Here is a 15,505-nt window from a genome sequence, read left to right as displayed (position 1 = left end):
GGCAGTTTGACACCAAAACAAAATATTGCGGGCGGGGGGGGAGAGACGGAGCCGCGGCCAATAAGCGGGAGGGGCCAGGACTCCAGGGAGGGGGCGGTGGGGAGGGGGCGTGACCACTGTGGAAGGGGGCGTGGCCATGCGGGGAGCTGACCAAGAAATCAGCTGGCGGAAGGATACGGCCAGGGCGGAGGAACACGTGTCATGTGACTGACGTCACGCAGCCGACTTGATCACGTGCCCGCCGGGAAGAAGATCCGGCCCGGAGGAGGATGATACTCAGAGAGAGGTCCCGTGACCGAGCGAGGGGAGCGGAGGGAGAGACCAATGGGAGGAAGGGGCGGGGCGGACGGGGTGCGTGGCCAATGGGGAGGGAGGAACCATGTAAGGGGACCCAAGAGGGGGGGTTATTGTGGAAGAAACCAAAAAGGAAATGGGGGGCCCCGACAGGTGGGTGAAACCATTGGGGCAGCAGTGGGAAGAGACCAAGGGAGGGGGGGGAAAGCCTTGAGTGGGGGAGGGTCCAATACAGGTGAGGGGGAGGGCCTGGGAGCCAGGACGCCTGGGTTCTCTCCCTGGCTCTGGGAGGGGAGTGGGGACCGGTGGTTAGAGCAGGGGGGCTGGGAGCCAGGACTCCTGGGTTCTCTTCCCGGCTCTGGGAGGGGAGTGGGGACTGGTGGTTAGAGCAGGGGGGCTGGGAGCTAGGACTCCTGGGTTCTCTCCCCGGCTCTGGGAGGGGAGTGGGGTCTGGTGGTTAGAGCAGGGTGGAGGGAGCTGGGGGACCATGTATCACGCACCTCGTTGCTGCGTGGGAAGGGGTTTACCCACAAAGCAGGGGTGGGGAGGGGGAGCGCAGATTGATGAGGGGAGGGGCTCCCCAAAGAGACCCCCCCTCCACCACCACCATAGCCTATCTCAGCCCCGCCCAACCCCCCAGGCTCTGGCTTCCCCTTTTGAGTCCCAGGTCAGCTCCACCCACAGGGAAGTGAGTCACCACCAGGATGTCGAGTACCTCAGCTGCCCTGCCCCACACCCAGAAACGCCTGGCTTGAAACAGGCTCTGAGATGCGCCCACCTCTGGGGCAGGGCGGCCGGTTACACAGGGACCCCTCACCCAGTGCGGAGATGCGCCCCCCCATCTGGGGGAGGGCGGCCGGTTATCCAGGGACCTTTTGCCCTGCACTGAGATGCAGCCACCTCTGGGGCAGGGCGGCTGGTTACCCAGGGACCCCTCGCCCAGCGCTGAGATGCGCCCACCTCTGGGGCGGGGCGGCCGGTTGCCCAGGATCCCCTCCCCAGTGCTGTATTCAGCATTCGAGGAACAGTACCACCCCCGTGCCCCACACATCTGCCACGGGACGCTCCCATGAGTCACTGCACCCTGGGGGTGGCAGGGAGCAGCAGGAAGTGCCTGAAAACAGAACCTGGCCCTGACCCCACAGTTCCCCCCGCGCCAGGAACGTACCTGCGGATTGTGTGACCTCAGAGGGGTATTTTACTCTTCCAATCAAAACAGATGGGCTGTGCCCCACAGCTGTCCCTGATGCCAACCTGGGACCAGCCCCACCTGCCCCCTGCTGAGCCCCCCACAGTGCCCCCTGGCTAAGACACCATCTTTCAAACCCACAGCACAGCAGGACCGTAGGTGCCCCCATCTCCCCCAGAACAGGAGACTGGGAGCCAGGACGCCTGGGTTCCATCCTGCCGCAGGTGGGGCTGATGGTGCATCAGCTGATCCTTCAACCCAGCTTCACCCCTCACAACAGGCCCCACCCTCAATCCCTCACTCCCCTACTGGCTGAGAACTGTAGCCAACCAAGGCCTCTGGCAACTGGGGAAACTGAGGCACAGAGGCCAAGTGGGAGACACATGGGCCCTGTTGCTTATGAACCAACTGGGCCCTGACCCCAGGCAGCCTCAGGCCTCCGGTGGCGGCTGCCCCAGCGCTCACGTGCCTTCCCATCACCACTCCCTCAGCCCCACGCCCCTCACAGAGCCAGGGAGAGAACCCAGGAGTCCTGGCTCCCAGCCCCCCCCTGCTCTAACCCACCAACCCCCACTCCCCTCCGAGAGCCACGGAGGGAACCCAGGAGTCCTGGCTCCCAGCCCCACCCCTGCTCTGACCCAGCAGCCCCCACACCCCTCCCAGAGCCAGGGAGAGAACCCAGGAGTCCTGGCCCCCAGCCCCACCCCTACTCTGACCCAGCAGCCCCCACTTCCCTCCCAGAGCCGGGGCCAGAATCGTTCCATCTCCCTGCGCAAGACTCCAGCTGTTGAACATGTGGAGCGGGCTGGGGGGTGTAAAAACTCTCCGAACAGAGCACCGGTTCTGGCCTTGCTTAGCGGCTATAATTTCCCACCCGGGTTTTCCTTCTCCTCCCGTGTCCGAGGAAAGAACCCAACAGAGAAGGGTCGTCCCTTGGGCACAGATCCGAGACCCAACACCTCCCCCGGGCAAAAAAAAAAATCCAGCGGCTCCAACCCGGGGAGAAGTGGAGGGAAGAACAGAACGAAAAAGGAAACGAAAAGAAAAAACGAGGTCTTTGTACAAGGCCGGAGGAGGGGGGGGGGGCAGAGTCTTGTAAAACCAGACCACCCCCCCGGGCCTGATCGGACACGTCCATCCGCGTGCCGTGAAGCTGCACACCCCCTTTCTTTGTCCCGCTGCCGGATAAGCTCCGCCCTCCGAGTCAGTCCCCGCCCATTCTTGGCACAGGGCCGGGTGTGGGGGGGAGTAGGTTGGTGGGGAATTGGGGGGGGTGACCCCCCCTCCGCTCTTCTCCAGAGTTCAGGAATCGGTGGCAGAGTCCACGTGGTGGTGATGGTGGCAGAGGTGGGATCCTGCGGAGGTCAGGGGCCAACGCCTGAAGAAAGGAGGTGCTGACGTCACCAGAGGCGGTGCTGATGGAGGTTCCGGCTCAGCACCGACCGCACGTCTGCTGTGAACCTGGGGAGGGGAAGGGAAGCGTTAGGAGGGAACCCAGGAGTCCTGGCTCCCAGCCCCCTCTTCTAATTAACCAGACCCCTTTGAGCGAGGGACCCCTAGGTACCAGCACAGAGACTGTGCAGTTTCAAAGGATCCACCTTGCTGGATCACCACCTAATAATTGACCTGGGGAACTCCTCGCCACAGGACATCGCGACCGCCAAAAATGTAAAGGGATCGGGACAATAAAGTTCCTGGAGGGTGGATCAGTCAACAGTTAGTAACCCAGGCAGGTGGAGACGCGACTCCAGAGAGGAGGGCGCCCGGCAGGGTAGTGCCGCAAGGATTCAGGGCTCGGCCCCACACAGGAGCATCCTGCTCAGTCAGCCTGGGCTCTGTGGCGTGGGTCGGGGGGTCTGTCGGATACTGAGGCATCAGGGTCCAACCCTTCTGCCTGCGACCGCCTGGATCTCCAGCTCAGAACAGTGCGGGGTTTTAAGCGGAGCCAGGGAGAGAACTCAGGAGTCCTGGCTCCCAGACCCCATGCTCTGACCCACCAGCCCCCACTCCCCTCCCAGAGCCGGGGAGAGAACCCAGGAGTCCTGGCTCCCAGACCCCATGCTCTGACCCACCAGCCCCCACTCCCCTCCCAGAGCCGGGGAGAGAACCCAGGAGTCCTGGCTCCCAGACCCCATGCTCTGACCCACCAGCCCCCACTCCCCTCCCAGAGCCGGGGAGAGAACCCAGGTGTCCTGGCTCCCAGCCCCCATGCTCTGACCCACCAGCCCCCACTCCCCTCCCAGAGCCGGGGAGAAAACCCAGGAGTCCTGGCTCCTAGCCCCCCCGCTCTAACCCACCAGCCCCCACTCGCCTCCCAGAGCCGGGGAGAGAACCCAGGAGTCCTGGCTCCCAGCCCCCCTCTGCTCTGACCCACCAGCCCCCACTCCCCTTCCAGACCCGGGGAGAGAACCCAGGAGTCCTGGCTCCTAGCCCCCCCTGCTCTAACCCACCAGCCCCCACTCGCCTCCCAGAGCCGGGGAGAGAACAGGAGTCCTGACTCCCAGCCCCCCCTGCTCTAACCCACCAGCCCCCACTCCCCTCCCAGAGCCGGGGAGAGAACCCAGGAGTCCTGGCTCCCAGCCACCCTCTGCTCTAACCCACCAGCCCCCACTCCCCTCCCGGAGCCGGGGAGAGAACCCAGGAGTCCCGACTCCCAGCCCCCCTGCTCTAACCCCCAGGCCCCACTCCCCTCCCAGAGAAAGGGGGAGAACCCAGGAGTCCTGGCTCCCAGCCCCCCGTGCTCTAACCCTCCAGCCCCCACTTCCCTCCTGGTGCTGGGAGGGAATCCAGGAGGCCTGGCTCCCAGCCCCTCGTCCCCTCCCTAGAGAACCCCGGCGTCCTGGCCCCCAGCCCCCGGCGGGTACCTCAGGGCGTCCAGCATGGGCAGCAGGATGAGCAGGGCCGTGTCGCTGGGGTCGCTGAACCACGACTTGATGGGGATGGCATTGTCTAGGAGAGAGGGACAGACGGACGCCTCTTAAAGGGGCGGCGCTGGCCAACTGGGGAAGGGGAGGTGTACATCCTCCTCCCCCCCCGCAGTACCACATACCCAGATGCTGCCCCACCTCCCGTACCCCAGCAGAACCCGGGGGGGGGCATCTCTGTGGCTCATGATCCCTCCCCATCCATTTGGGGTGAGCCACTTCTCTTCAGTCAGGACATTAGCGCAATCAGGAGGCAGCTGGGGGTTAGAGCAGGGGGGGCTGAGAGCCAGGACTCCTGGGTTCTCTCCCCAGCTCTGGGAGGGGAGTTGGGGCTGGTGGGTCAGAGCAGGGGGGGCTGGGAGCCAGGACTCCTGGGTTCTCTCCCGGCCCCGAGAGGGGCGTGGGGGCTAGGGGGTAGTGCAGGGGGCTGGCTCGTACCTGGATGGCTCCAGTAGGCGCCCGGCGAGTTGTCCAGGATGACGACACTCGACAGGTCCTTGATGTAGCTGCCCAGCTCCAAAGTGCAGTGCTGGGGAGGGGGAGAGGCGGGGGCGTGGGGGGTGAGTGGCTACTAACCCCTAGGGTGCCCCCCCAGTGCCCCAGCCCACACTCCTCCCCCCCACCAGGGCCATGCTGGGAGATTAGGGGGACGGGGGGGAATGCAGGGGCACCCCAGCAGCCACCCAGCAGGCAACTGGCTGCTCCCTCCCACCAGCTGAAGCCACGCCCTCTTCTCCTTAGCTCTTCTAACCAAAGCCCCGCCCCAGCTCCCTGTAAGCTCCGCCCCATCCCCTGCTCCCCGAAAGCCCTGCCCCCAGACTCCCTATGCTCTGCCCCAGCCCCTTCACCCTGCTCCCCCTAGCCCCCACTGATTTCTCTAAGCTCCACCCCCAGTCCCCCTGCTCTCCAAAGCTACGCCCCCTACCCCATCTAAGCTCCACCCCCAGTCCCCCACTCCAAAGCCACGCCCCCAGCTCCACCTAAGCTCCACCCCATCCCTCCTCTGCTCTCCAAAGCCACGCCCCCAGCTCCACCTCAGCTCCACCCCATCCCTCCTCTGCTCTCCAAAGCCACGCCCTCAGCTCCACCTAAGCTCCACCCTCAGTTCCCCCCACTCTGCTCTCCAAAGCCACACCCCAGCTCCATCTAAGCTCCACCCCCAGCCCTCCTCTCCAAAGCCACACCCCCAGCCACACCTAAGCTCCACCCTCAGTTCCCCCCACTCTGCTCTCCAAAGCCACACCCCAGCTCCATCTAAGCTCCACCCCAAGCCCCCCTCTCCAAAGCCACACCCCCAGCCACACCTATGCTCCACCCTCAGTTCCCCCCACTCTGCTCTCCAAAGCCACACCCCAGCTCCATCTAAGCTCCACCCCCAGCCCCCTCTCCAAAGCCACACCCCAGCTCCATCTAAGCTCCACCCCCAGCCACCCTCTCCAAAGCCACACCCCCAGCCACACCTAAGCTCCACCCTCAGTTCCCCCCACTCTGCTCCCCAGACCCCACCCCTCCTTCCCCATCGTCCCTCCCCTGCCATCTCTGCACCCCCCACTCACCTGCCGGTAATACCTTCTCTTGAGGATACTCCTGTTGTTGTCCAGCTTGTCGGCCACCGCGGAGCTGTAGATCTCCATGCTGGCCGTGAACACCACCAGCTCGTACCACTGGCTCACCTGGCATGGGGCGGGGGGGGAGGAAATCAGTGCAGGATGGAGACCTCCACCTCCTCCCAGCGGGGGGGTGGAGGGGCAGCCAGATACCCCCATGGGCCCCCGAGAGAGCAGTCATGATGGCAGTGTCTTTGGGCACACATGCATGGTCATGGCAGTCCAGTTCTATGGAGGGCAGGGGGTCTAGTGGTTAGAACAGGGGGGGCTGGGAGCCAGGACTCCTGGGTTCTCCCCCCGGCTCTGGGAGGGGAGTGGGGGCTGGTGGGTCAGAGCAGGGGGGGCTGGGAGCCAGGACTCCTGGGTTCTCTCCCTGGCTCTGGGAGGGGAGTAGGGGCTGGTGGGTCAGAGCAGGGGAGGTTAGGACCCAGGACTCCTGGTTTCCATCCCTTGGCTCTGCCAGCAGCCTGCTTGGGTAAGTTCCTTCCCCTCTGTGCCTCTCACACTCGGTCTAGACCGATCTCTTTGGGGAACGACTCATCTACCTGCACACACAACACCCAGCGACAGTCTACGGTATCACTTGAAAAGCCATAATCTGCTGACTATCACCGTCCTGTTCAACTGTGCTCCCCAACGCTGCCTAAGCCGTGATGAGATTTTACTGCGTCTCTGGTACTGAAACACATTGCGAGTCAAGAGAGGACTGGCCACAGGTGTTAGACAACCAGTCGCTAGGGCAGAGTCTGGGGGTTTCCCTCAGGAACAGCAGTTGTTTGCAACTCTGAACCGTTCGTTCCACGGAACGAAACATTTCAAAAGTTTACAACTGAAAGTTAACTTAATACAGCTTGGAAACTTCACTGTCACTGTAGCTCCAGGCAGGAAATGCTCTGTGCATTACCCAGTGTTGACCCACGGTGTCACTATTTTTCTATGAGAGAAATCCTCTGTGCATTACCTGGCGTGGCCACACAGTGTCACTGTTGCCTTGTGAGGGAAATGTTCTGTGCATTACCCTGCGTGGCCATACAGTGTCACTGTTGCTCCATGATAGAAATGCTCTGTGCATTACCCTGTGTGGCCCCAGGGTGTCACTCTTGCTCCATGCAAGAAATGCTCTGTGCATTACCCACGTGGCCACACTGTGTCACTGTTCTACCGTGAGGGAAATGCTCTGTGCGTTATCCTGCATGGCCACACCATGTCACTGTAGCTATATGCAGGAAATGCTCTGTGCATTACCCCACCTCTTCACACGGTGTCACTGTTGCTCCATTCGGGAAATGCTCTGTGCATTAGCCCACGTAGCCACACGGTGTCACTGTTCTACCGTGAGGGAAATGCTCTGTGCATTACTCGTCGCGGCCACACTGTGTCACTGTTGCTCCATGATAGAAATGCTCTATGCGTTATCCTGCATGGCCAAACGGTGTCACTGTAGCTATATGCAGGAAATGCTCTGTGCATTACCCCACCTCTTCACACGGTGTCACTGTTGCTCCATTTGGGAAATGCTCTGTGCATTACCCTGCATGGTCACACAGTGTCACTGTTGCTCTGTGAGAGATATCCTTAGTGCATTACCCTGCGTGGCCACACAGTGTCACTGTTGGTCCATGCGGAAAATGCTCTGTGCATTATCCAGTGTGGCCACATGGTGTCACTCTTTTTCTATGAGATAAATCCTCTGTGCATTACCTGGCGTGGCCACACAGTGTCACTGTTGCTCTGTGAGGGATATCCTTCATGCGTTACCCAGTGTGGTCACATTGTGTCACTGTAGCTCCAGGCAGGAAATGTTCTGTGCATTACCCCGCGTGGCCACACGGTATCACTGTTGCTCCATGCGGGAAATGCTCTGTGCATTATCCAGTGTGGCCACACCGTGTTACTGTTGCTCCATGCAGGAAATGCTCTGTGCATTACCCTGCATAGCCACACCATGTCACTGTTACTCCATGCAGGATATGATCTGTGCATTACCCTGTGTGGCCACATGGTGTCACTCTTGCTCCATTCAGGAAATGCTCTGTGCATTACCCAGTGTGGCCACACCGTATCACTATTTTTCTATGAGAGAAATCCTCTGTGCATTACCTGGCGTGGCCACACAGTGTCACTGTTGTTCTGTGAGGGAAATGCTCTGTGCATTACCCTGCGTGGCCATACGGTCTCACTGTTACTCCATGAGAGAAATGCTCTGTGCATTAGCCCACGTGGCCACACGGTGTCACTGTTCTACCGTGAGGGAAATGCTCTGTGCATTACTCGTCGCGGCCACACTGTGTCACTGTTGCTCCATGATAGAAATGCTCTGTGCATTATCCTGCATGGCCAAACGGTGTCACTGTAGCTATATGCAGGAAATGCTCTGTGCATTACCCCTCGTGTTCACACGGTGTCACTGTTGATCCATGTAGGAAATGCTCTGTGCATTACCCTGCGTTGGCCACATGGTGTCACTGTTGCTCCATTCGGGAAATGCTCTGTGCATTATCCAGTGTGGCCCCACGGTGTCACTATTTTTCTATGAGAGAAATCCTCTGTGCATTACCGGGTGTGGCCACACAGTGTCACTGTTGCTCCATTCGGGAAATGCTCTGTGCATTACTCGTCGCGGCCACACTGTGTCACTGTTGCTCCATGATAGAAATGCTCTGTGCGTTATCCTGCATGGCCACACGGTGTCACTGTAGCTATATGCAGGAAATGCTCTGTGCATTACCCTGTGTGGCCACACAGTGTCACTGTTCCTCCGTCAGAGAAACGCTCTGTGTATTACCCTGCATGGCCACATGGTTTTAATATTCCTCTGTGGGGGATATCCTTACTGCATTACCCTGCGAGACCACACGGTGTCACTCTTGCTCTGTGATGGAAATGCTCTGTGCATTTCCCAGCGTGGCCACACGGTGTCACTGTTGCTCCAGGCAGGAAATGCTCTGTGCATTAATAGGATGGAGCAGGGACTGTCTGTGTGGGGGATGGGAGAGCAGGGGGTGACTTTAGGTGAGGGACAGGACCTAAGCCTGTAACTCGAGCTAGGCAGGAGGGAGGGGGTCAGCACCTTTGCCGCAAAGCTGGACACAGGAAGGGGCCGGCTGGAGGCAGTTGGGTTAGTTCAGTTTCAGTTTTGGGCTGAGTGGTTGGAATTCAGGGAATCCCAAACTGGGGACTAAACTTCCTGAAGCCCCAGAAGGACTCAGCTGGGGGCCTGGTTGTGCCCAAAAGCTCTGCTGTATCCTTTGTTCCTGTTGGCCAAAAAAACCCTTCTGTTTTACTGCCTAGCTGAGAGTCACTATGAGTCCCAGGAAGAGGGGTGCAGGACTGGACTCCCCCACACTCCGTGACACCCCCTAAGCCCCTCCAGGACCCCTGAAGCCTGGACGTAGGTATCTGTGCACGCTCACGAACCCACTGATCATCCCAGCGACCCCTACAGCATGGACGTAGGTATCAGCACCCCCAAAATGCCCCAAAGCAATCCCGGGATGCCTACAGCCTTGATATAGGTGTCTGTGCCCCCCCCCAACCTCCTTATACCCCCAGAACTCCTCCAGCCTGGACGTAGCTATTTCTGCCCACCAGGAACCCCCTAAGCCCCCCCACCAGGACTTCTCCAGCGTGGACATAGGTATCTCTGCCCTCCACAAGCCCCCTAAAACCCCTAGGGCCCCCTCCAGCCTGGCTGTAGGTATATGTACCCCCCACAAACTCCCTAAGTTCCCCAGGGCCCCCTCCAACTGGGACGTAGGTATCTGCTCAACCCACAACCTCCTAAGTACCCCAGGGACCCCTTGAGTCTGGACATAGATATCTGTGCCCCCCACAAACCCCCTAAGCCCCCCGGGACCCCTACAGCCTGGATGTAGGTATATCTGCCCCCAAAAAACTCAGTAATCCCTCTCCAGACCCTTCCAACCTGGACGTAGGTATCTTTGCCCCGCACAAACTCATAAGCACCCAAGGTAACCCTACAGCCTGAACGTAGGTATCTGCGCCCCCCACAAATCCCCTAAGCTCCCAGGGACCCCTATAGCCTGGATGCAGGTATCTCAGCCCCCCACAAACCCCCTAATGCTCCCGGGACCCCAACAGCCTGGACAGTCTTATCTGTGCCCCCCACACACCCCCTAAGCCCCATGGGATTCCTCCAGCCTGGAGGTAGGTATCTGAGCCCCCAACGAACCCCCTAAGCCCCCCGGGACCCCTCTAGTCTGCACCTAGGTATCTGTGACCCCCTAAAACCCCCTAAGTCCCCCCAGACCCCTCCAGCCTGGATGTAGGTAACTGTGATCCTCAGAAACCCCCTAACCCCCCAGGAACCCCTACAGCCTGAACATAGGTATCTGTGCCCCCCACAACCCCGTAATCCCCTCCGGGACCCCTACAGCCTTGACGTAGGTATCTTGGCTCCCGACAAACCAGCTAAGTGCCCCAGGGACCCCTACAGCCTGGACATAGGTATCTGTGTCCCCATGAACCCCCTAAGCCTCCAGGGACCTTTACAGAATGGACATTGGTATCTGTACCCCCCCTTAAACCCCCTAAGCCACCCGGGACCCCTCCAGTCTACACCTAGATATCTGTGAGCCCCTAAAACCCCCAAGCCCCGTTAGACCCCTCCAGCCTGGATGTAGGTAACTGTGCCCCTCAGAAACCCCCTAACCCCCCAGGAAACCCTACAGCCTGGAAGTAGGCATCTGTGCCCCTCACAACCCCCTAATCCACCCTGGATCCCTACAGCCGGGACGTAGGTATCTTGCCCCTGACAAAACCCCTAACCCCCAGGGACCCCTACAGCCTAGACCTAGGTATCTGTGCCTCCTACAAATACCCTAAGCCTCCCAGGACCTCTGCAGCCAGGACATAGGTATCTGGGCCCCCCATAAACCCCCAGGATTCACAGCGACCCCTCCAGCCTGAACGTAGGTATCCGTGACCCTTCCCAAACCCCCTAAGCCTCCCCTGGACCCCTACAGCCTGGACGTAGGTATCTGTGCCCCCCACAACTCCCTAAACCCTCCAGGGACCCATACAGTTGGGACGTAGATATCTTTGCTGCCCAGAAACTCCCTAATCCATCCCAGGACCCCTACAGCCTGGACTTTCATATCTGTGCCCCCCCAGAACCCATCTTAGCCCCCTGGGACCCCTACAGCCTGGATGTAGGTATCTGAGACCCCCATGAACCCCCGAATCCCCCCGGGACACTTACAGCCTGGATGTAGGTATCACTGCCCCCCCAGAAGCTCATTAATTCCTCCAGGGACACCTCCAACCTGGACGTAGGTATCTGTGCCCCCCACCAACCCCCATAAGTCCCCCCGGGACCCCTACAGCATGGACGTAGGTATCTGGGCCCCCCAAGAAACCCCTAAGCCCCTCAGGGATCCCTACTGCCTGGACGTAGGTATCTGCACCCCCCACAATCCTCCTAAGCCCCCCAGGGATCCCAACAGCCTGGACGTAGGTGTCTGTGCCACCACAAATCCACTAAGTCTGCCAGAGAGTCCTACAGCCGGGACGTAAGTATCTGTGCCCCCATGAACATCTTAATCCCCCCAGGGACCTCTACACTCTTGACGTTGGTACATGTACCCCCCATAAACCCCCTAAGACCCACCTGGACCCATCCTGCTTGGACATAGGTAACTGTGCCCCTCAGAAATCCCCTCACCCCCCAGGATCCCCTACAGTCTGAACGTAGGTATCTGTGCCCTCACAAACCCGCTAAGCTCCCTATTGACCTCAACAGCCTAGATGTAGGTATCTGTACCCACATAAACTCCTAAGACCCCCAGGACCCCTCCAGCCTGGACATAGATATCTGTGCCCCCAAAGAACCCCCTAAGCCCATCCGGGAACCCTCCAGCCTGAATGCAGGTTTCTGTACCCGCCCACAAACCCCGTTAAGTCCACCCGGGACCCTTCGAGCATGGACTTATTTGTCTGTGCCCCCCAAGAACCTCCTAAGACCCCACGGGCCCCCTCCAGCCTGGACGTAAGTATCTGTGCCCCCACAAACCCCCTAAGCCCCGAAGGGACCCCTATAGCCTGGACATAGATATCTGTGCCAACAGGAAACCCACTTAGGCCTTGGCTACACTTGCAGGTTTGCAGCGCTGGGAGTTACAGCTATCTTCGTACAGCTGTGTAGGGAAAGCGTCGCAGGGTGGCCACACTGACAGCTACCAGCGCTGCAGTGTGGCCACATTTGCAGCGCTGCTGGGAGTGGTGCATTGTGGGCAGCTATCCCAGTGTTCAAGTGGCTGCAACGTCCTTTTCAAAAGAGGGGGGCGGGGTGGAGTGTGACAGGGAGCGTGGGGGAGACAGAGAGAGTGGATTTTTGGAGCTGACACTGTGTCAGCTCCCTGCCTTGCAAGTTCTAAGGACTGGAAGATACACAGCACCTACCTTCAATCATTTTAAAAGTTTTGAGCCCTTCCCCCACCCCTCTCTTATTCACTAAATGCAAATTATGCACTCCTAAATAGCCTTCAGACCACATAAGCAGCTGCTCCAAAACAGACTCCCCCCTCCCCCCCGCCGTGTTGCTTCTCTCCTCAAGCAAACACTAGCTGTGAACACTCTGAAAGAATCCCCCTGCCTGCCTCTGCTCGAGCAAACGAGCTGTGTTTGTTTTTTAGATAAGCAGCTCTGGGAGCCCGGAGTTCACAACAAAACAGCAGAGTGGCTGAACAGGCATTCTGGGACATCTCCAAATACCTCGGAGGCCAATTAAAGCGCTTTTGGTGGCCACATTTGTGGAGCAGCGCTGCATCCCCAGCGCTGCACTCGTTATACCCCAGGCAGAGCAGGAGTACAGCCAGCGCTGCAGCCAGGGAGATGCAGCGCTGTATGTGCCTTGCAAGTGTGGACGGTGAGTAAGCTGCAACGCTGTAAACCCACCACCAGCGCTGCAACTCTCCAGTGTAGCCAAGCCCTAAGCCTCCCTGGGCCCTCTACAGTCTGGACGTAGGTATCTGTGCCCCCACAAGCCCCTTAAGCCCCTTCACGACCCCTCCAGTCTGGAGGCAAGTATCTGTGCCCCCCACAAACCCCCTAAGCCCCCCTGTACCCCTTCAGCCTGGACGTAGGTATCTGTGCCCCACAGAACCCCTCTAAGCCCCCTTTTACCCCTTCAGCCTGGACATACATATGTGTGCACCCAACGAATCCCTTAAACCCCCCAAGGACACCTCCAGTCCGGACGTAGGTAACTGTGCCCCCCACGAAGCCCTAAGCCCCCCTGGATCCGTACAGCATGGAGGTACGTATCTGGGCTCCCAAAAAAAAACCCTAAGCCCCCCAGGGACACCTACAGTCTGGAGATAGTTATCTGTGCCCCAGCCCAAACCCCATAAGCCACCCCAAGACCCCTCCAGCGTGGATGTAGGTATCTGTACCACCCACGAACCCCCTAAGCCTTCCAGGGTCCCCTACAGCCTGAACGTAGGTATCTGTGCCCCCAACAAATTCACTAAGCCTTCCAGGGTCCCTAACAGCATGGAAGTAAGTATCTGGGAACCCCCCAAAACCCCTAAGGCACCCAGAGACCCCTACAGCCTGGATATAGGTATCTGTGCCCCCCGCATACCCCTAAGCCCTGCCGAGACCCCTACAGCCTGGACGGAGTTGTCTGTACCCCCCTCAAATCCCCTGAGCCTCCCAGAACCGCTACAGCATGCATGTAGCAATCTGGGCAGCCCAAAAAAGCCCTAAGCTCCCCAGGGACCCCTACAGCCTGGACATAGGTATCTGTGCCCACCCCAACCCCCTAAGACACCCCTGGACAGCTACGGAGCCCCTAATCCCCACCGGGATCTCTACAGCCTGGACGTAGGTACCTATGCCCCCCACAGCCCCCATAACTCCCCCAGGGTCCCAACCAGCCTGGACGTAGGTATCTGTGCCACCACGAATGCCCTAAGCCCCCATGACCCGGAAAGCCTGGGCATAGGTATTTTGGCCCCACACAAACCCCCTAGGGCCCCCAGGCACCCCTACAGCCTTGACATAGGTATCTGTGCCCTCCACAAATCCCCTAAGCCCCCCATGTACCCATACAGCCTGGACGTAGTTATCTGTGCCTCCTACACACCCCCTCACCCCCCCCCCAGGGACCCCTCCAGCCTGGACGTAGGTATCTGTGCGCCCCCCGCAACCCCCTAATCCCCCCGGGACCACTACAGCCTGGACATCGGTATCTCTGCCACCCAAAACCCCCGTAAGCATCCCCTGGAGCCATACAGACTGGACATAGGTATCTGTGCCCCCCACAAACCCCCTAAATCCCCAGGAACCCCTCCAGCCTGGACGTAGGTATCGTTCCCCCCATGAACCCCCTAACTGCCCAGGAACCCCTCCAGGCTGGACAAAGGTATTTGTGCTCCCCACAAACCCCCTAATAACCCCGTGGACCCCTCCAGCCTCGTCGTAAGTATCTGGGGCCCCCCAAAATCCCCTAAGCCCACAAGGGACCCCTACATCCTGGACGTAGTTATCTGTGATACCCACTACTGCCTGAGCACCCCAGGGACTCCTCAAGCCTAGATGTAGGTATCTGTGCCCCCCACGAACCCCCTAACTGCCCAGGAACCCCTCCAGGCTGGACAAAGGTATTTGTGCTCCCCACGAACCCCCTAATAACCCCGTGGACCCCTCCAGCCTGGTCGTAAGTATCTGGGCCCCCCCAAAATCCCCTAAGCACCCCAGGGACCCCTACAGTCTGGTGACAGGTATCTGTGCTGCCCCTCGAACCCCATAAGCCACCCCCCAGGAACCCTCCAGCCTGGATGTAGGTATTTGTGCCCACCATGAACCCCCTAAGCCCCCAGGAACCCTCCAGCCTCGACATAGGTATTTGTGCCCCCCACAGCCCCCTAAGACCCCCAGGGACCCCTACAGCCTGGACCTAGATATCTGTACCCCCACAACCCTCCGAAGCACATTGGGAGCCCTACAGCCTGGACTTACGTATCTGTCCCCCCCACAAACACCCTAATCCACCCAGGACTTGTACAACCTGGACCTAGGTATCTGTGGCGCCCACAAACCCCCTAAGCTCCACGGGACCCCTCCAACCTGGACATAGGTATCTGTACCTCCCCAGACCCCCAATCCCCCTGGGACCCCTCCATTCTCGACGTAGGTATCTGAGCCCCCCACAACACCCCTAATTCCAACAAGAACCCTTAGAGGTTGTACGTAGGTATCTGTGCCCCCCACAAACCCCTAAGTCCCCCAGGGATACCTCCAGGTTGGACCTAGCTATCTGTACCCCCCACGATCCCCTAAGACCACCAGGGACCCCTCCAGCCTGGATGTAGGTATCTGTGCCCACCACGAACCCCCAAATCCCCCTAGGGAGCCCTCCAGCCTGGACGTAGGTATCTGTGCGCCCCATGAACCCCCTAATACTCCTGGGGACACCTAAAGCCTGGACATATGTATCTGTTCACCCCACAACCCCCCAAACCCCCAGG

The 15,505-nt window shown here is 59.6% G+C and overlaps 2 long non-coding RNA genes across 2 annotated transcripts in view; one reads left to right on the top strand and one right to left on the bottom strand.

Moving 5' to 3' along the window:
• LOC127039625 (uncharacterized) overlaps positions 1-15,505 on the top strand; it is a 125,917-nt gene that overhangs the window by 13,212 nt on the left and 97,200 nt on the right. The gene's annotated exons all lie outside the window — the stretch shown is intronic.
• LOC127039626 (uncharacterized) lies at positions 2,596-4,897 on the bottom strand. The gene is made up of 3 exons (XR_007771227.1): positions 4,846-4,897; positions 4,348-4,432; positions 2,596-2,944 (listed from the first exon to the last, which is right to left on the bottom strand). It is a non-coding gene; the product is annotated as an uncharacterized LOC127039626 (long non-coding RNA).

The sequence above is a fragment of the Gopherus flavomarginatus genome, chromosome 23 (assembly GCF_025201925.1).
Source record: "Gopherus flavomarginatus isolate rGopFla2 chromosome 23, rGopFla2.mat.asm, whole genome shotgun sequence".
Classification (NCBI taxonomy): domain Eukaryota; kingdom Metazoa; phylum Chordata; order Testudines; family Testudinidae; genus Gopherus; species Gopherus flavomarginatus.
This window is presented reverse-complemented; position numbering and strand designations above follow the sequence as displayed.